This window comes from Leptodactylus fuscus, chromosome 1, assembly GCF_031893055.1.
Source record: "Leptodactylus fuscus isolate aLepFus1 chromosome 1, aLepFus1.hap2, whole genome shotgun sequence".
NCBI lineage: Eukaryota > Metazoa > Chordata > Amphibia > Anura > Leptodactylidae > Leptodactylus > Leptodactylus fuscus.
In genome coordinates, this window is record NC_134265.1 from 245,941,253 (window position 1) to 245,963,482 (window position 22,230).

At 36.8% G+C, this 22,230-nt stretch overlaps 1 protein-coding gene across 2 annotated transcripts in view; it reads left to right on the forward strand.

Moving 5' to 3' along the window:
* Positions 1-22,230, forward strand: part of CCSER1 (coiled-coil serine rich protein 1) — a 646,501-nt gene that overhangs the window by 579,538 nt on the left and 44,733 nt on the right. The gene's annotated exons all lie outside the window — the stretch shown is intronic.

The following is a 22,230-nucleotide window of genomic DNA, read 5'->3' on the forward strand; positions in this document are numbered from 1 at the left end:
ATATGGAGGGGTGTAGTTGTGCACTGAAATCCAATATGATTCCATCAATCAGTTTTAATGCAGCTGTTTAAAACAGTGCCACTCATGGCCAAATGGTTGTGCAGGGATCTGCATCTGGTCTCATTGACTTGATCTTTCCTGTTCTTTTCCTGCACAGCAAGTGGCCATGATAAAGATTTTAAAGGAGCTTTAAAGGGATTCTTTCATTGGCTCTAATGAGTCTTAACTAAGCATATATTTGCATAGCCTTTAGAAAGGCTATTACATACATACTTTTTGTTTAGTAATCCTTTCAGCCATTTTTGAATTAGCCCGTTTTTATTGATATGCTAATTAGCCAGCACGGAGTACCAGATGGTCACTGAGCACTGTCTGCATTGTCTCACAGGAGGCGAGAGCAGGGAGGCTGCTGCTAATGATGATCATGTCTCAGCAGCCTTCCCTGCTCTCACTTCCCCCTGTTTACACACAAAAGACAGTGCTTAGAGACCATCTGGTGCTCCGTGCTGGCTATTTAGCATATCAATAAAAGCAGGCTAATTCAAAAATGGCCGAGAGGATTAACAAACAAAAGGTATGTCTGGAATAGCCTTTCTAAAGCTTATCAAATAGTTGCTTATTTAAAAATCACTAGAGCCAATGATAGAATCCCTTTAATTAGACGTCCATCATACACTGATGGTATATCCTGGAGACATTGTAACCGACCAGTTTATAAAATGAGGCTAAGCCTTTAATAATATATAAATTATAATTAGAGTACATTATTCTCATTAATTCTTTATCATCTTAGCTGCTGCACTTTTTAATAGAACAGGGTAAGATTCACTCCTTCCATTGATGGATTGATATGAACCGCTTCATTTTATCTGAGCCATTTTACCTGGATCATGACTAGGCAAAGTTCGGGATTTTTGTTTCATGCAATTTTGAAAGCTATATCTTTTAAATTTGGGTTACTCAAATTTTTTGATGATGCATAGGGCTTTATGTCATTTTTATTTTTGCATGTTTTTTTGTTTGTTTTTGTGCAGGAGAAGGTAAAAAAAAAATAGTGAAAAGGTGTCTGTTTTCCAGTTTTTTATAGCACAAAGTGATACTAAAATATTTTTTAAAATTGTTTTTCCTTGCTCTAAGGCTACCTTCACACGGAGTAATGCCGGGCTTGTAAAAATCCTCATTCACAGCCGTACACGTGAGCGCTGCGGAAGGCTCCCGAACACTTCCCATTCACTTCAATGGGAGGGCTCGTAAAGCCGGCGTTACTCCCATTGAAGTGAATGGGAAGTGTTCGGGAGCCTTCCGCAGCGCTCGCATGTACGGCTGTGAATGAGGATTTTTATAAGCCCGGCGTTACTCCGTGTGAAGGCAGCCTTAAGGTAATTTTCATGTAGACAACAAATAGTTTTGAGTGGCAGAACTAGAAACTGTGATGTGGCATGCTAATGGAGTTCTTTTCCATTTCATTTTTTTAACATTTATTTTTACAATAATTTTTTTTTGTATGGTCATAATAAACTTTTAGTCTAACGCATTGCTTTCCACATTGTTTTTCACTGAAAAGCATCCATTATATCTGTACAGTAAACGCCAGAGTTTCTGTAGGTATAATTGACATGCTACAATTTACAAAAATACGGTATATCCACTGCGGATATTTTTCTGCAATGTTTGGATTGGGATTAGCTACTTTAACTTGCTGCAGTGTTTATGCTACATGGGGCCCAGCATTAACTTCTTTTTTTTTGCTAAAGAATCTTTTTTTCTGCCCATATATTATCACTAGCTTTAGACTTCAGAATGTGATGTTAATACAAATAGTTTTACAGACATGTTTTATGTCTATTGCTAATGAATGACTTGCCGTACCAGTATGTCTATAAAAAAATAAACTTAATAGAGTTTAGTATCAAGAGGTAGTATTTTTCCTCAAGAGGCATACCAAGACTGATATACTCCTATTATTAAAACTGTAATGAAAAAAAAAGGAGAATGAAAAGATGGATCATCTTAGATGAACAATATGGTAAGGAAAATGAAATTATTCCTATTTCCTAGGGAAATTAATAAAAAATTTTGCCCTTGTTTTTTTTTAAGAGAACATTTTCCAAAACAGCACAAAATCAGAAATCTAAAAACACTTTATTTCATGATGTTGCTCGTAAATATCTTTGATGTAACTGCAATAAGCTGGATCTGCCGTTTAGCAAATTGAAGTCTCTTATTTTCTATAATGTTCAAGGCTCTGCTTAGTTTTTACCTAAGTTGATGGTAGGCTTACCTTACCGCATTCTAAGATATAGGTACATCATAGTGATTACATGAGTAGTTGTTCCTGTAGGATTACAGGGCAGAAAAATATCTGATTCTTGATACTTAAAGAGGTATTATCGGACCTAAAACCCCAATTCATATTAAATAACTTGGCAAAACAACACAAGTTATCAATACAATTATAATAATGAAAGTACGGTTCCAGCGATATGTAAATCCTTCTTACTAACCTCCGCTTACACCACAAATACTGACCGTACTGCACTTTCCCACATCATTACTTTGTGTCTGTACAATCTAATTACGTGGAGCTATGACTGCAGGATACCTGTCCATGGTTAGTGCTAGTGTGGTGGGTAGAGCTGTTATATCGATCCAGAAAGGCTCATGGGGACAACAGTATGTAACATACATGGGAACTAATGGGACTGATTCACTTATTACTGAAATGGTACATTTTTACTAAAATATTGATAAGTTGTTTCACTTACCCAATAAGTTTAGTTTACAGATCTATAGGAAAACTCATTGAACCTCTTCAGCATCTTAACCATTTTGATACCATAGGCTCATGCCACTTGCCTGGCACCCATGGCATTCTCTGCTGCTAAAGGAATTAGGATGTATTTGCATCAAGTTTTTGTTACATCCCTTTTGCAGATCTGTTTAAAGGGGGCAGATTGTTCAATTTTTCAACAGAGGTCAATGACTTTTGTTCTCTTTTGTAATAGGATATCGCAGTGCAGCATGGTATCAGCATATTGATATTGTCTGAAATCTTGTTGTTTTAATGTTACAGTGCCAACCTGTGAAGCTTCTGTAGTCTTCAGGCCTCTCCTTTGCTGATGCACTCTGATCTCAGACAATACAGGCCAGGAGACCCCCCCCCACACACACACACACACAAAGTACGGAAATGGCCCCCAGGACTACTCCCCACCTCCCTCCATGTGCCTTTGTCTTTGCAGGCTGACTACTGTGTGATGAAACCCTGGGAACCAACAATTGTATTGTAATCTATGCTAAGCAGTCAAATGATTTCAGCTTATAGCCCTCCAAATAAATAAAGTTTGTGAAAAATTAAAAAAACAATAATATATCCTAGAATACACATAAAACAAACAAACAAAAAAAAACAATGTGAAACACATACACGTTAGGTATCCCTGTGTCCAAAAATGCCTGGTCTACAAACTTCTAAAAATATTTTTCCTGTACGGTGAACACTGTAGCAGGAAAAAATTCACCTTTGATAAAAGTTTGAACAAATTCGTATAACTAAAAATTATACCTGGTCCAGCAACAAAAGATTCTCTATGCATTCCCTATCATAGAATTATATAAAAAATTATAATAAAATTTATTTTTTATTTTTTTATTAAGGGGTTAAAATGTAAATAAAACCATATAAATTTAGTATCCCTGGAATCATAGCAAAGCATAGAATGCAGGTGAAATGTGATTTTGGCTGCAGAGTGAGTACCATAAAGACAAAGCCCATAAGAAAGTTGCACAAATGCACTTTTTCCCCAATTCCACCCCATTCTGAATTTTTTTGTTAACTTCCCAGTACATTGTACAGAATAATAAATGGTACCAATGAAGAATAATTTCTCCAGCTAACATTACGCTCTTATATGGCTCTGTGAATGGAAAAATAAAAAAAAGTTATGGGGTTTAGAGGGTGAGGAGTCAAAAATGAAAATTGCAAATCGAAAAATGCCATCAGAGGGAAGGGGAGATCCTGTTTTTTTATTGACAAACATATTTTATGTTGTATCATAATTGTATGTTTAATACTAGCCTCCTGCCTCCTTATTCCATTGCACCTTTGAGGCATATTGTTAACAGTTATGACATCTAGGTCGGGTCTCCAGCAAATGATTATATGAGTCAATGCTATAGCAATAGCTTCCATGTCTATGTGAGAGGCCCCAAAATGATTAACCCTTTGACAAATTCTTTGACCTGTAACCTCATTAGTTGGGTAAAAGAGGTTAATCCAATTTAATATTACCACAATCAGAAAGTCTACTTTTCAGCATCTTAAGTAGCCCAGTAATGCTCTAATGTTGCGTGATGCTAAGTCAACATACACTGAAAATAATTAAAGGGTACCTGAGTTGTAATGAAAAGTAGAAATATCCGCAGGGTCTTGATAGGCAGCCTGTTCTATGACTTCATAAACCTTCATACATAGTTTCTTATTAGTTTTTCAGATTAGACGTTCTGTCTCAGGCATGTACAATAAGGAGCAGTCTGCTCATTTCCATATCCATTGCGGATATTGTTCTGCCAAGGACCACCCCTTCACTCACTGAGATAAGCAGGACAGAGTGGGATGAACTTTCTTAGTAGCAAATGATTGGACAGATAATTAGCTAGAAGGGAGACACCTAGAGCCAGGAACTGTGGGCTAAGGCAGAATATAGCGGGCTGCAGAAAAAAAAACACTGTGAGAAAAATTGTGGCATCAATGGATCACGATTTTTCCCCGCAACCACCTCTTTTTTTTCCACAGGGCTTTTCAAAGAAGGTCCGCAGAGGTTTCATCTGCAGACTATGTGCTTGCATTATATTTATATGAGAGCCACCAATGTTTCCATAGGTGTAATTGACATGCTGTGATTTCCAGAACTGCACAGGTTTTGGAAATCGCAGCGTATATTTTTTTCTCAATGTGTGGATTGTTTCGCAATGTGTGGCTGTGGGGCTTTGACTTTAGATAGATTTCTCAGATAGAAGGCAGCCATATTTTTAATTAAACTGCGTTGCATTTAGGTCTAGAATCACATGCTCTATGAAATGATATAGAGCTCTCTGAAAAGCTTGTGACCATTTAAAGAAATAACAGGTTTACACAGAATTAAATTATACATAGTGTCATTGCCATTGCTCTGTATAATGCAAAACATTTTGTAAAAGAATTGTATAAGGCTGTTTTTACAATTGCTATGTGCATTCTATTTACTATGGAAATCACATTTCATTGCTGAGTCTACTATATAATTTCATGGTTTCCAATGACACCCAACACATCACCGAGGTACAGCGGGGTCCACTATTTTGATAGGAAAAATATTCTTTCAGTCATTTCTCATATGATGAAATTTCCAATTGAAATGTGACTTAGTAGTATTTTTTTTTTATTTTGTGTTTTTATGTTTTCCAGTATCTATAAATAATTGTAGTGGTGTGTGACAAGCTACTTTTTCATGTTAGAGTTGTGGACATGGATTGTAGTGCTGTCAATTATATGAAAGCAGTCTTGACTCAGGCTCAAGCAGAAACAATAAATGAAAATCTAAAGCCAATTTCCATTCAATGTAGACAATGTTGCAGTTAACCTCAATATGCAACATGCAGAGATCCAGAAAACTTAGATTCCCATACGTCTTCAATAGTTGTCAGCTCACTGTTCATTCGACAAACAGCTAATCCCATCCCCTATAAACATACATGCTCTGTTTAGATAAAATTGTTGGGGTAGTCTGACTTTCTGAAAAATTTACCATAAATGTTATCTATGAGATGGCTGAGATGTGGAATAATCCTAAAATCAAAATGATATTTTTAGAACTGATTGTTGGGAGAAATGTTGGCCGACTAATTTCGAATGTAAGTGGCCAGCCTAAGGGTCCCTTCACACGGCATAAGCGCTCGGCTCATTCCGAACCGTAAACGTGAACGTTTCTAAATACTTCCCATTCACTTCAATGGGAGCGCTCATAAAGCCGGCTTTACGAGCGCTCCCATTGAAGTGAATGGGAAGTGTTTAGAAGCGCTCGCGTGTACGGCTCGGAATGAGCCGAGCGCTTACGCCGTGTGACGGGGTCCTAATGTTTATGAGAGCTTTAGGATAGGAGTTGTGTTCTGTTAACAGACCCACAGTGTATAAGGAAGGTCAATTCTGTGCGGGAAAGTAGGGAAAGACAAGATTTATGCAGGTTCAACCAATAGAAAAACAGGCATGAAAGAAAACACAAAAGTTTGACAATTGCTTCTACAATCCTTTGAATCTACAATGTAACCGCCATAGTAGTTTTATATAGACTTGACTATTTTTTTCAAAAAACTTATGAATTTATAATTGTTGCCCTTTTTACACCTGACAAAATACTTTTCTATAGATATTCTCTAACCTTCAATTCCTTTACCTAGAAAGTGTAAGAACAAAATGAATATCCATATGCAAAGCACAGTAAAAAAAAAAAAAAGACATAAAGTTAAATATCATCTACTTTTTAAAATATGAAATTTGGTATAGTCTCTCCTAAAAGCTATAGATGACTTGAAAAGGGAAAAAGGACGTGTATTTTGTTCTAAATGTCTGCAACAGAAAAAAATAGTGACAGATGTGGCATTTAATGAAACCTATAGGAAGAGATTCCAGTGAGCAGATTGTGTTTGTTAGCTTTAGAGTAGACCTGTCTTGTACAATTAGACCACCTTAGTAATATAATAGCAGTGTAGTTTTCCAATGAGAAAAAAAAATTCTTAGTATTAGAGTATTAAAATAATCCTATATATATCCATATATTGTAATCCCTGCTGATAGACTCCTCTGCCTCCTACCTGTATAGTCCGTGCCAATAAAGAGAGTGATGTATATCGTTGTAATACAGATCCAAATTTTATTCATTTATTTTTACATTGTCATTACATCTCTTCTAAACAGTTTTTTTTTAAAATTGATTAAGATATCCCAGATATATAAAATCACCAATCACAACTCAATGTCTGCAGTAGTACAAGGAACAGGAGAACCCAAAACCCTCAGACTCTCCAGAAATTTTTTGCAATTGAAACCGCAGTTCCTAGTGCCCTGATGGTGGCTGACATATAGTAACAATGCCCACTATCAGGACAACGGGAATTGCATTTTTAACTAAAAAAAAACTTATGCAGGGCTACTTATTAGTGTCACTTAGAAGCATCTTGTGTTAACCTCATGAGGAACCCATAAGTAACACATGGGGAAATGCATTGAGGTGTATAGTACAGTTTGGAGGGGTTTATTTAGTGGCACTCTGCACCTGGTATATCATGTGCACAGGAGTAACGTGGCTTCTGTTACCACTCCATTGTTATATTTGTCATACGTTTGTAGTATTTTCACCATAAATCAGAATCCGTAGTTCTCATAGAGTATCATTTTTGTGGGAGCTACATATGGTGATTACACCCAAGGATGAGCTTTGTCTATCTAAAAATTATGGATAGACTCTAATCACTCTTATTGGTGTTACATAGGGAATCACGATTTTATCCCTTTCAGTATCTGATTGAGGTAAACAATACCAAAATTAAATGCGATCTTCAGAATCACATTTGATTTTCTGGATAGTGTCTGGGGGCTTGGGTTCTCCCATTCAGTATACTACTGAAGACATCTTGAGCAGTGGTTGAGATTTTCTATAACTGGGATATATATCCGATTTTAGAGTATACCAATAAAAGTTTTTTGTTTTTTTTTTATTTAGCCAGGTTTTCTGTGAACAAAAATCAAGGTGGATTTATTTTCTAATATAGTACAGTCCTATGAAAAAGTTTGGGCACCCCTATTAATCTTAATCATTTTTAGTTCTAAATATTTTGGTGTTTGCAGCAGCCATTTCAGTTTGATATATCTAATAACTGATGGACACAGTAATATTTCAGGATTGAAATGAGGTTTATTGTACTAACAGAAAATGCGCAATATGCATTAAACCAAAATTTGACCGGTGCAAAAGTATGGGCACCTCAACAGAAAAGTGACATTAATATTTAGTACATCCTCCTTTTGCAAAGATAACAGCCTCTAGTCGCTTCCTGTAGCTTTTAATCAGTTCCTGGATCCTGGATAAAGGTATTTTGGACAAACAATTCAAGTTCAGTTAAGTTAGATGGTCGCCGAGCATGGACAGCCCGCTTCAAATCATCCCACAGATGTTCAATGATATTCAGGTCTGGGGACTGGGATGGCCATTCCAGAACATTGTAATTGTTCCTCTGCATGAATGCCTGAGGATTTGGAGCGGTGTTTTGGATCATTGTCTTGGAAATATCCATCCCTGGCGTAACTTCAACTTCGTCACTGATTCTTGAACATTATTCTCAAGAATCTGCTGATACTGAGTGGAATCCATGCGACCCTCAACTTTAACAAGATTCCCGATGCCGGCATTGGCCACACAGCCCCAAAGCATGATGGAACCTCCACCAAATTTTACAGTGGGTAGCATGTGTTTTTCTTGGAATGCTGTTTCTTTTTGGACGCCATGCATAACGCCTTTTTTTATAACCAAACAACTCAATTTTTGTTTCCAAAATGAAGCTGCCTTGTCCAAATGTGCTTTTTCATACCTCAGGCAACTCTATTTGTGGCGTACGTGCAGAAACAGCTTCTTTCTCATCACTCTCCCATACAGCTTCTATTTGTGCAAAGTGCGCTGTATAGTTGACCGATGCACAGTGACACCATCTGCAGCAAGATGATGCTGCACCTCTTTGGAGGTGGTCTGTGGATTGTCCTTGACTCTTCTCACCATTCTTCTTCTCTGCCTTTCTGATATTTTTCTTGGCCTGCCACTTCTGGGCTTAACAAGAACTGTCCCTGTGGTCTTCCATTTCCTTACCATGTTCCTCACAGTGGAAACTGACAGGTTAAATCTCTGAGACAGCTTTTTGTATCCTTCCGCTGAACAACTATGTTGAACAATCTTTGTTTTCAGATCATTTGAGAGTTGTTTTGAGTAGCCCATGATGCCACTCTTCAGAGGAGATTCAAATAGTAGAACAACTTGCAATTGGCCACCTTAAATACCTTTTCTCATGATTGGATACCCCTGGCTATGAAGTTCAAAGCTCACTGAGGTTACAAAACCAATTTTGTGCTTCAGTAAGTCAGTAAAAAGTAGTTAGGAGTATTCAAATCAATAAAATGATAAGGGTGCCCATACTTTTGCACCGGTCAAATTTTGGTTTAATGCATATTGCGCATTTTCTGTTAGTACAATAAACCTCATTTCAATCCTGAAATATTACTGTGTCCATCAGTTATTAGATATATCAAACTGAAATGGCTGTTGCAAACACCAACATATTTAGAACTAAAAATGATTAAGATTAATAGGGGTGCCCAAACTTTTTCATAGGACTGTATATCTTGTATTAGAGTGGATGTTCTCTTTTTTTGTTTCAGAGCTAAGTTAGTTGAATGTTTTAGTAGTCTGCCAACGTCACAACGATTTTTTATTTTTATTTATTTTATTCATTTATACAATGAATACATGTTTATAATCCTAAATAATTCCCAAATATCAGTTTGTTTATGGTGTGTGGGAAGAGACTGTTCTACCCCGTCTCCCCACCCCCAAAAATAACACAAACACAGTGTTAGGGAATTGCTAGGACAGCAATTCCCAAGTAACTGTTTGAACCCTGGGATGGGACACAAGAGACAGTGAGCCCTAAGCTGAAGCCCCCAACTGACCCTTCCTATTGCCAGGCCCTATCCTATGTAATAGGCAGCAACCACGAACACAGTCCTTTCCTGTATAGGTGAGACACAAAACGGAGACAAGACGGACAACAACAAAGGGAGGTCAGCTAGCCAAGGGTCAGTAAGCAGTCGAGTGATGCAGTGCCAAATCGGAGTCCAAAGAATAGTCAGTGAGGAAAGCCAAAGTTCAACGATAGAATGCAAGCAAAAATAGGGACAGTAAGGAGCAAATATGCACACAGCAATAGCAAGCATCGGTGTGGATGAGAGTCAAGACTAAAAAGGGAGGAAGAACCCGCCCCTGGAGTGACAGGAAGGCAGGGTGTCAATCACACGAATTAACACTTCAAGAACAGAGGCAAACGAGGGCAGAAGACGGGTGTGGTGCAAATACAATCACAGAACTAGAGTCGTGTTCACACAGTGCGACCAAAAACTTTAAGCCAAGAACCAAACTGCACACGCCTCCTGCACCACCGCATGCGAGCAGAGGGTGGCGCAGAGACCCAAACAGGCAGAGATGTTACACACAGAGAGAAGATACAAACTGTAGATGTCAAACTCAAGACGGCAGAGCTAGCCTAGCTGTGTACATAGGAAGGAATAGGGCCAACCCATCCCACAAGCACAATATGGTACATATTTCTTATCATATGTCCTACATTATTAATTGTGTTTGTGACTTGAATATACAAAAGTATAATTCCATAGAATCACATATTCTCTCACTAATAAAAAGTTGTGTTATCTACTGGAATTCCTTGGATACTTTCAAACTATTATTGAACTTTGCAGAGTACTTAGTAGGCATATTATATTTAATTGCAATGCGTAAACTTATAAACTAAAATATAATTAAACCCTTTTTATAGACTGAAACAAGTCCTAACATAATTGAAACTTTAAGTGTAGAAAGAGGAATAATTGAGCAATGAGGTTGGATATTCACAGCATGAGAACATTCAATTTAGAATATGTCAGCAATCATATACTATGCTTTCTTTTTGGTAAGGTAAGTAACAAATTAATTTTAATATCACACTGCTTATAAGATTTAGATCAAGCAGAAGGCAGATGCTGCAGATCAGACTCCTTATCTAAGTCATATCGTTAGTTTTTTATTTGTCTTGTGCCTGAGGCTATTTAAGGTCTTCTATATATATCTATATTATTAACGAAACATCCATTTTTTTCAATCAGTGCTCTAGTTTTGAATACTCAGTGGACTGTGCATATTATTATCAATGTCCCTGAATATTCATAACTGTCAACTTAATATAATAGTACATTGTAATTATCATGGGAGTCCCATGTCACAATGTTCTAGAAATATTACAAATGCTAGCCAACGCCAACTTTCTTTACTCAGGCATCAGGCATGAAATACATTGGTTTGGGACATAGGATGGCTTCATGCTATGGTATCTGCTTCTTCTTTTTTTTTTTTTTTTTTTTTTATAATTCCTGCTGTGTAGAATGTTTGAGATAGAATGCTATTCACATTATGGTGATATATATATATATATATGAAATTTCCCATCCTGTTTAGATTAATATTCTTGTTCATATGGACCAGTGTTATATAGAAGTAGCCATTGATAGTACAGTAGCAACCATTTTTGGAGATCTGCACTAAGGAGATATCACTTTCTTCGTCAGGGACTCTACCACTTTCCCAAGCATATTCAGATGCCACCACTTCATTACAAAACACATTACAGTAAAAGATATTTCAGAATTTTACTATACCTTTACCTTTATGCAAATAAAAGTTCAAAGCATCACATATAAAAAAAAAGTTGAACAAAAAAATGAAATAAGTATTTCTAAAGTTATGGAACTTTTTTTGTATATTGTGGAGGATTTGGAGGTATATTTGAATACATTGTATGTCTTTGAAAAGCAGTATTTTTCTTTAACAGAAGCCATATAAAGAGAACTTTTGATTACTGAAATAAAGTTCTTATTTTCCGTGAAGTAGATGCGAGCTGCACAAGTCTTATTTTCTGTGAAATTTAATGTAACAGGTTTGGCCACTGAGTGCTATACATTTAATGTCATTTCAGTATACATGCTGTGCACCATATGGTTTGCATTGAATAAACATAATACATGCAGTGCTCTTAAAAGATCAAATGCAATTTCTTTTATAACATTTTAGGCAGTAATTCAGTTTCAAGCTTCTTCTGTATTATCTTGCTTAGACTGTAGTAACTATCTATTCTATGGTTTTTAGAGAAGACTCTTCATACATTTGCTAGAAAATGTTACTAACAAAAAATTGACTAATTTTTGATATTTCAGTACAACTTTGTCATCAGCACAAATGGCAAACTGAAAATTTAAGAAGTATATTCTTTGAAACATCACGTTTCAATAACATTTTCAGATGAATAAGCTAAGGCTTCAATGTAGAAGGTATCATCTTATAAAATATAATTCAGCTGTCATCTTTAGTATAGGACAAATATTTGTATAGGCAACATAACAGAAGGTTTAGTAGGTCATTATCTTGATATCCCTGGGATTCCAAGGTGTTTATTATTTTAGACATTAGACTCCTGATGAAAACTTAGTAGAAATGCGTCGGATCTATTTGTTTTAAGGGCCAGAACTGCTAACGCAGCAAGATCTATATGTCCCAGTAGGGACCACACTGGAAGCGCCTGCTCTCTTCTAATTGATGGGTATCCCTACCTTTGGACCCAACAAAAACAGTAAATGACTGTACATCCTAGTAATAAGATAAGATAATCCTTTAATAGTCCCACCATGGGGAAATTCAGTGTGTTACAGCAGCATGGATAATACAGTAATATATTCCAAGAAAGAACCCATACAAGCTCATAGCAGATAGAAAAAAAGATACTAGGAGTCATACAACTAAAATTAAAAGAAAGACTTCATATTTCTCTGTGTGGAGTGATCTCCAATTAGCCTGATGTTGATTATACTGCCTGACCGTGCTTGGGAGGAAGGATCTCCGATAGCGCTCCTTCTCACTTGGGGTGAAGCAGTTGGTCACTGACAGTACTGCCCAGTGCTGTCACAGTCTCATACATGGGACGGGAATTATTCTCCCGCATGGAACTCACCACAGACAGTATCCTTCTGTCACCCACCACCTATACTGGGTCCAGGGGGCTCCCCAGGCCTGTGCTGTCCCTTCTACTCAGCCTGTGAAGTCTATTTCTTTTCCTGGCTGGTATGCTACTCCCTCAGCAGGCCTCTCTGAAAAAAATGGCTGATGTTACCACTGAGTAACATTGTCACATGCTACAGTAGAAAAACCACATTAAGGTCATAAATATTTTGTCTTCTATTTTTATTACCTTGTAGCTCTGTAACAATGTCTTATAGACCATTGAATGTATAACATACATTGACTTGTATAACACTATATTTAGCCATGGAAAACTCTATCATGTAGCCATTGCAAATCTAAACTTATAATTTACTTTGATATGACACCACCTAATCAAATCTGCTTAGATAAGGAGAACGATACAACAATGGGTTCCTTGACCTTGCTGTGTATTATTAATGCCTCTTGGCTTAACTGTTCAGAAACCTGAAAACAGAGCATGAAAAATAAATTTGTTTAGCATTAACACCCTTAATATGCTTAGACTAGTGGAAGGTGTTCCTTATAGATCTTTGTATCTTTGTCGGCATTGACTCATTTTGTACATTTCGAGAAAGTAGATTGACAGCTTTTTGTTTGATACTTTTCCTTATGCATGGAAAGAATTACTGCATAGAAACTTACTAGACATTCCCTTCAATCTTCCTTCTATTCTTGGCGTTAGAAGAGTACAAATTAGTTTGCTGGTCTATGTAATAACAAAATTATGCGTGATTGATAAGTAATGGAGCTGTCCAAATAGCTGTGATTTGTGTTAGGTAAATAGATCTCATTGTCATTGTGTAGGACCCGGTGTATATTAATGCATTGTGCTGTAATTCAAAGAAATATATAAAATTAAAGTGAAAACTGGCATTAATGAATTTCTCATCTTTATGTTTAGAGGCGGCGTTGCTGTTTTTGCTGTGGTATCTTGGATTTATTAGACACTGTCATCTTTTGATTTAAGCATGTCCCTATACGCAAGTACACATAAATTTGCCATACAGAGTGGTCTAAATGCTTGCCGTTAGTCAAGGCACTAATAGTTGTTAGATGCTCTGGGAAGTGTTAGAAATGAAGTATATTACTGTAAATATGTCTGTACTACAGAGATTGCTGTCATTTGAACTGGCTATATGAGAAGTAAAAATACATGTGAACTAATATTAATTTCTATACACTATGATCTGGACTCATACCCAGTGCTATGCCTAGCGTAAGCCCTGAGGAGAGGGTGTATACAGGTGTAACATGAAGCTCTTGGGGCCCAAAGCAGAATCTGTAATGTAGTCCTTACCTACCCTCTGCCAATTAGAATAGTGGTATATTTTATGTAGCAGAGCAACCTTTGGGCCCCCCTCAGGGCTGAGGGCCCAGTAATGATTGCTCTATCTGCACCTCATTAGCTGCACCCCGGTGTATGATAAGGAATTGAAAAAAAACAACAAAGAGAGAATAGTAATATATGCTCTGCTCCTTGAGGCTCTGCACCAGGCATAACATACTGAGGCTAAATTATTAACCCTAACACATATATTTAAACAGCATAAATTTAGAGTAGATTAAACTAAACAAATGGAGATTTATCATCAAACTAAAATGACTGCCACATTATACTCTCGGGTCTCCTCAGCCCCCTGGAGTATAATAGATGGAGGCCCAAGGGAACTGAAAAAAATTCATAATCACATTGTTACCCCTTTTGGCCCTACTTGCAGTGTTCGGCACTCTCTTGGAGTTATCATGTGCTCTGCGGTCACATGGGCATGAGCAAGCTCTAAATAGGACTCTACAGACCATTTAAGTGAATATAATGTAGTTACGTTTAGTGACTTACAGGTGATCTTTCTAACAGTAGTCATTCACATTTCCCGTCTCTTCAATTTGGACTGCTATGACCTACGCTTCCAGCTGTGACTTGTCTCTGTAAAGTTTGCAGCACAAACATCTTTGGCTCCTCAGTTTTCCAGACACCTGACCCACATTGAAAGTCACCATCCTGCTACTACGCCTCAATTATTAAATATATGATATAACCCCCCCAAAATGAAAAATACTCCCGAGAGCATCTTTAAATTAATAATGTCTCTGTGTTCTCCCATAAATAGTGCTCCCTATTAATAATGATACCCATGTTTCTTAATTAAAGTGGTTTTCTAGGTCATCAATAAAAATAAAAAAAATCAGTGGGGTTCCAACAACAGGGACTCCCACTGATCAGCTGTTTGAATGGACTGTGGCACTTGTGTAAGCGCCGTGACTTCTCTGCTGTGAATCCCTGCTTACATTGTAACATTGATTTCATATTGGCCTTGTTATGTAACTACAGCCTTGTCCTATACACACATATTTGCTAAGGCCGTAATTACATCACATGCCATTGCCATGGCCCCTTCAAACAGTTGATCAATGGTGGGAACACCAATCTCTTATTGATAATCAATAAGCTGAGCTGGGCAACTCAATTAATAAAGCCCAAGTGCCATCTTAATTAAATTAATTGCCCCCTTACATTATGATCCCTGACATAAATAAAGCTGATCCTCTAATGGCTATTTATATAAATGATGCCCCCTTCTATTATTATAATGACCCCTTATAGAACGTATCCCCCTATTATTCCTTGATAGTCATAATGCCCCATATTGATCCCTCGCTTATAGTCATAATTCCTCCAAACAACCCGAGTGCTGACTATTTAACAATTTTTATGTGTTTAATAAATGTGGTGCATTGTATCGCAGATCACTTCCATCATCTTAAGACTAGTGTATGAAATGTCAGTCTTAATAAATTACCACACACTTGGGTCAACTGACGGTTCTATTGCTCTATGACCAGACATTGCACAAGTTAGTATGTCATTGTCATAGAAGATCAGATGGTGAGCACAATTTATTTTCACATTGCGAGTTGATGATATACTGTACCTCCAGCAAAACAATGACATCAAGGATTCCAATAAATATCAGATGAAATCTGGCTTACTAACTGCATTGGCATCATAAATTGAGTCCTATGTAAATAATTTATGTTGCCTTTAACTCCTTGAACTTCACAAGTAGCTGAAGGGTGGATCATTTTACAACGCTTTACTGTGTGTTTTCCAATATCCTTTAAAGGTTAATTAGTTTTTCTTTTACAAGTCTTGTTCTTATATAAATCACTCTCTAAAGGGGTATTAGAATTTCTGCAGATGCATTATACAGTATGATACTGTGTGATGGGAAGTTGTATACTTTTGCCATATACTTTGTATATCAGTTGTACATAGCCATGTCAGTTTTGGCACCTTTCGTTGTTTAGTTGCTAACAATCCGTCTTGCTCATGTGATGATCAAACATGTACTCACCTCCTTACAAGTAAAGAATAGCTATAAGAAGCCTTTATGTAAACTACGCTAGCTCTATGTGAGAAAACTGCATAGGTTTAAAAAAAAAAAAAAAAAAATGACAAAAACTACGCATTCGGTTCACATTTGCTATCATATATAATTGGAAATTCCTCTCTACATACCCATTTAACAATTGGCTTTAAGTGTAATGGATATGTCATGAATTTCTGATAGCTGCAGGTTCATCTGTGAGATTAGCATCTCCAGAATGAAAGTCTCTGGACCCCAATCCTCCTGTTGAAGGTGGTCACTGGCCACTGCATATAGAGGGAAGTAGCTCCTCATGTCCCCAGCTCTATTCACTTGGAAGTCACAAGGTGCCCTATTATGTGCCCTATGGAAAAGAAAATAGCCTCATTGTTGGCCTCAATAATGCAAAGTATGATGGCTTAATGTTGGCCCCTATGCAAAGTATGATGCCCTTGTTGCCCCTTATATACATTATGATGCTTTACTGTTGCTTTTATGTGCAGTATGATGTCTCATTATTAGCCCCTATATACAGTATGATGGTGAGGCATCCTACTGTGTATAGAGGGCAATAATGAGGCATCACATTGTGTATAAGGGGCAACAATGAGACATCATACTATTTATAGGTGGTAACCGTGGGGCATCATACAAAGTATGATTCCTCATTGTTCCTATACATAATATGATGCCCCATTGCTGCCCCAAGTGATCCTTCTGTATTTCCCACCTATTTTCCATATGTTTTACACTTGATGATCCCCCCCCACACACACACACACACACTCACTCACTCACTCACACTCACACACTCACACACTGTCACAGTTTATGGAGCCTGAAGACATTGAAACCATCAATAACTTGGTGTTGGATGAAGGACCATATGACATGTACTCCTCCACTGCACTGCACTTGCAATAGTTTGCAGAGCTAGTGCGTTACTATAGAGTTGGATTCTATAGCATAGAGGACGCTGAGTGACACTTTCAGTCACATGGTCCTCTCCCCGCTGTCAAGTCATGGATAGGATCAATATCTACAAGTGCCGAGTTTGGCACAATGGGGGCATGCAGGACAATGCGGCCTCTGCTTTAAAGGGTTTTAGTAGGCAACATTGTATTGAAACAGTCACATTTTTTTGTTTAAAAAGAATATGATTGTCTTTTTTCACATATGCAAATTCAAATATTTCAAATTGAAAGGTCTAAAAGAAATTCCTTACAGCTAGTAAAGTTTCTGGCAGTGAGAAGTACGAAGACAGTGTGAGGTCCTTGTTTTCAATTACGGCATTCTTGAGCTTTCTGACATCTAAATTGCTGAAATAAAGAATAATTTCTATAATTTGAGGCAATAGTATGAGAGAGGAGGGAACTGAAAATACCCTGTTTCCTCATTCTTTTGTGTTGCAATTTATGGATGTAAGATTGTAAATCTATTTTTACCATTAAAGCATAAGTAAATTTGTATTAATTTTCTTAAAAATCAATAGTGCAGGTGAATGGAAAATGGTCATAAAGTTACAGAATTTACATTATTTTTACCATATTGATACTAAAGCTGAAGCGATGCTATATGTCAACATACTGTAAAGAAATACAAAATGTAACCATGTTTGGGTATCTTTCTTATCCCATTCCACAGAACCCTTGAGCCGTTCTTATCCAACTCATTTAATCAAATTGGAAATTGCTCTGTGGAATTACAAATTTCTGATGTACAAATTGAAAGCATATTTTGATTTAGTAGGATATCGAAGCAGAACTGCATAGGCTGGTTTGTCAATTTTATCACTGTATCAAAAAGGGAAGCTTTCATAGGGAAAAAGCTTGATCTGACGTATGCTATCTTTAAAATTTGTTGACTGTTCACATCCAATATATTTTAACTTCACTAATATAAGGTTAAATTGATGTAAGAAAATGTCCAATGCTCTATATCAAACACAGTAATGCTCACAGATTACCTATATATATAATATCATAGGAATTGCATTTGTAAATATTTGAGATACTATTATTTCCCTTGGGGTACAATAGAAAGGCATTTATCAGGGATGAGCTGTTATGAATTTCTGTGATATTCAGTAGTTGAGTATTTGTCCCACTTTATCTCTGTAACGTGTTGTGGATAGAACTGAGGAAATGAAGACTGGAAATTTATATTCAAAAGCGTATAAAAAAAAAAAGAAGGAAGGACATCTTTTGTTCTGACATTGTTATCTGCGATATTTGTATAACAGATGAATGGATCCATTATTTCTACTTGAAATCCTATTGGGATGTTAATGGGGTGATATACAAATATATTTACAAATATCTGATGATCTGGTACAGTTTACTTTTGTCGTGTTTGTGATAGATCAAAATCCATTGGCTGTAGCATTTCTAAATCCAGCTAAAACGTTTAGCACCATGTACCATTTAAGGCTATGGTGCACCTGTGGAGACACTGTGTACTTTGCATCCAGCGTCTTCAATCCAACATACCCATTTGGGTGGCTTTAACACAATTTTTCTGAATTGCTGGATGTTTGTGGACTTGATTTAGTGTTTCTTGTTACAGTACATGCTGTCAGGAACCTGAAATTTGGTCATTTGGAAATTGAAAAAATTATTGAAATTATTTGCTTGTCATACAAGTAATAATGAAAGTTTGACAACCAAAAAAGCCACATGTGGCTGTAAACTAATGTATGAATAGACAGCAGGATGCAGAAGTGAAAGAGTACCTATACGTTTTCGGAGGGCAAATTTTGCCGTGATCAGTTTTAAGTAACATGTTGCATTTTCAGAGGTACCATAACAGTGGAACCCCCAAAAAAGTTACCCCATTTTGAAAACTAGCCCCCACGATAAATTTGTCAATGGGAATAGTGAGTATTTGGAGCCTACAAGTTTTCCACATCATTTGTTCCTATTGGGATGTAAAAATGAAAAATATATTATTTAATTATTTTTAAATATTATAAAGATGGCTTTATCTCCAAGTTTTTCATCTTCATATGTAATTAAAGAAGAAAAGTCACTCCAAAGTTTGATAAACAATTTCTAGTGAAAATGGCAATACTTCATATGGGGTCATACACAGCTGCATGGGCAAACTGAAAGAGTGCCATTTGGCGTTTTTGCTGGAATAATTTTCAGGTACCATGTCGCTCTTGCAGAGCCCTTTCTTGAACATTGTAAACCCTCAAAAGTGACCCCATTTTGGAAACTAGACCCCTCAAATGGTATAGGGAGCATTTTCAGCAAACAGATTTTTGAGTTTATTACTAGAGATGAGCGAACACTGGTCGGATCAGCCGATCCGAACAGCACGCTCTCATAGAAATGAATGGAAGCTCCTGTGACGCTGACTTTGCTAGCGGCCGGCCGGCATCACAGGTGCTTCCATTCATTTCTATGGGAGCGTGCTGTTCAGATCGGCTGATCCGAACAGTGTTCGCTCATCTCTATTTATTACCATTAGGATGTGAAAGTTCATTTTTTTTCGATAAGATTTGGCGGCTTGTTACACAATTTCTCATGAGCAGGGCAATATCCCTTATGAGGTTGTAAGCTGCAAAGAGAATCTTGGAATGGAAGGAGGGGTATGTGGCTTTTGGAGGGCAGTTTTCAGTGCTGTGTCTTTTTTATAGTATAAAAAAACCCAAAAAACAAAAAAGTGATCCCCATTTTGGAAACTGCACCCCCCAACGAATGTATCAAGGGCTATTCATAGCATTTTGATCTCACAGGAGTTTCATAGGTTTTATTAACATTAGACAGTAAAACTGAAAATGTTCTTTTTTTGCAATAAAATGTTGCCTTAACCATGCATTTTTAATTTTTAATAAGAAGTTAAAATAGAAAATACATCCCAAATTTTGTGACACAATTTCTCTTCAGTATAGAAATACTTCACATAAAACCTATTTGTCCCATTGCAGGGCACAGAAGAGTAAGAGCGCCATTAGACTTTTGGAGGGCGCTATTTGCTATTCACAATCCTCAAAAATAATAATACTTATTTCTATCTTTTTCTGGCCATTATTCACTGTTCTGTTAATAAGTACCTTCTGTAGACTTGAATGTACTGATACAGCTGTTTTTTCACAGACATTAGGTATATGAAAAACTGCAATGTTGTGTATTTGAGGCCTCAATCTCTCATTAACCCCTTAAGGACACAGCCCAAAAGTATGTTAAGGACCAGGCCTGTTTTTTCAAAATTGACATGTGTCACTTTAAATGGCAATAACTTTGAGACGCTTTAACTTACACAAGTGATTTTGAGAATGTTTTCTCGTAACACATTATACTTCATGTTAGTGGTAAACACTAATCAATATTTTTGTATTTACTTATTAAAAAAAATAGGAAATTTGATGGAAATTTGGAAAAAAATTGCAATTTTCAAAATGTGAAATTCTCTGCTTTTCAGGCAGATAGTCATACCACCCAAATACATTAATAAATATTGTCTACCATATCTCTGCTTTATATCGGCATCATCTTTTGATTGTATTTTAATTTATTTTGAACGTTACAAGGCTTACAAGTGTAACAGCGATTTTCCAGATTTACAAGAAATGTAACTATGTTTGTTTTGTTTGTTTGTTTTACACACTTTATTTTTTTTTTTAAAAAACTTTTTTACATTTGTGCTGTAAGCACACTAGAACCTGCGATCAGAGAGGATCGCTGGTTCTATACTAACTATAGACTTGCAATACACGTGTATTGCAGTCTATAGAGGAAGCTAGCTATGCAGATGCATAGACTAGCTTTCTCTCGTCCCGGCATCCAAGGGGTTAACCCTCCCCCCATCGGAGCTCGCTCCGATGGGGGGAGGGATTAAGGAGCAGCGTGTAGCTGTAAATTACAGCTCACACAGACTCCTGCTGCCGGCAACATGATTTATAGCCCGGCCAAAACCCCTAGGGTGCCATGATCACTATGGATCATGGCACCTTAAGGGTTAAACAGCGGGGGTCGGTGCAATCACCGTCCCTGCTGCTACAGGGGAAGCCTGGCTGTCAGATACAGCCGGCCTCCCGTGGAGATCGCACGGGCTCTGCTTCTGAGCCCATGCAATCTCAATCACGTACAGGTACGTGGGAATGCGGGAACTAACCACATTCCCTGACGTACAGGTACGTGATTTAGCGTTAAGGGGTTAAAAGCATTCAATTGGAAATTCCAATCAAAATAATAAACAAAAAAAATGTTTGTTTTTTTTTTATAATGTCTTGATGCATACTCTGGTACCTCTGCAACAGGGAAGAACATGCCTGTACAACACAGGTTAGAGGTTTTTTTTCTAACTAAAGTCATTCTATTTTAAGTTTTCAATCACTGAAATGGATAATATTTCATTATAACGTAAATAACTTTCACATCAGATCCGATGTACTTTTTTTTTTTTTTTTTTTTAAAACAAGTGTCCATAAAGTAATTGTTAATTGAAATACAGAATATTGTTATCACAGAAAATTAAACTAATGTTTAATTGCGTTTTAATAAGCTATTATGTTCCGATATTTAAATAATACTAAAAAACTGGCATTAACTTTCTTAATGTGCTAAGGAAGTAATGACTAACCAAAATTATATTGCTTGTGGATTTTGCTCTTTGACATGTCTACTACGGGATTAAAACTTTTATGCATCATTTATTTTTTAATTTCCACCAGTCTGGCTGTCTGCTGTGCTAGTCCAGATTAAATACATTGGAACATTGAATTTTTGATGTCTACATCTAATGGATTGTATATTTTTTCCTATTTGAAATAATGATATGAAACATTCAATTTAGATATGATGGAATAGCAAAGCAATGTGTGAATTTGAGAAGAATACACATTTCTGGAAGGGTAGGGGGTGCAGGAAGAATTATGGACTCATTTTATAATGTGGACATGTTGCTTTTTAATATTTTTGGATATACTGACTGAAAATTTTTTTGCTTAAAATATGCCTTTGTTTTCAACGCAT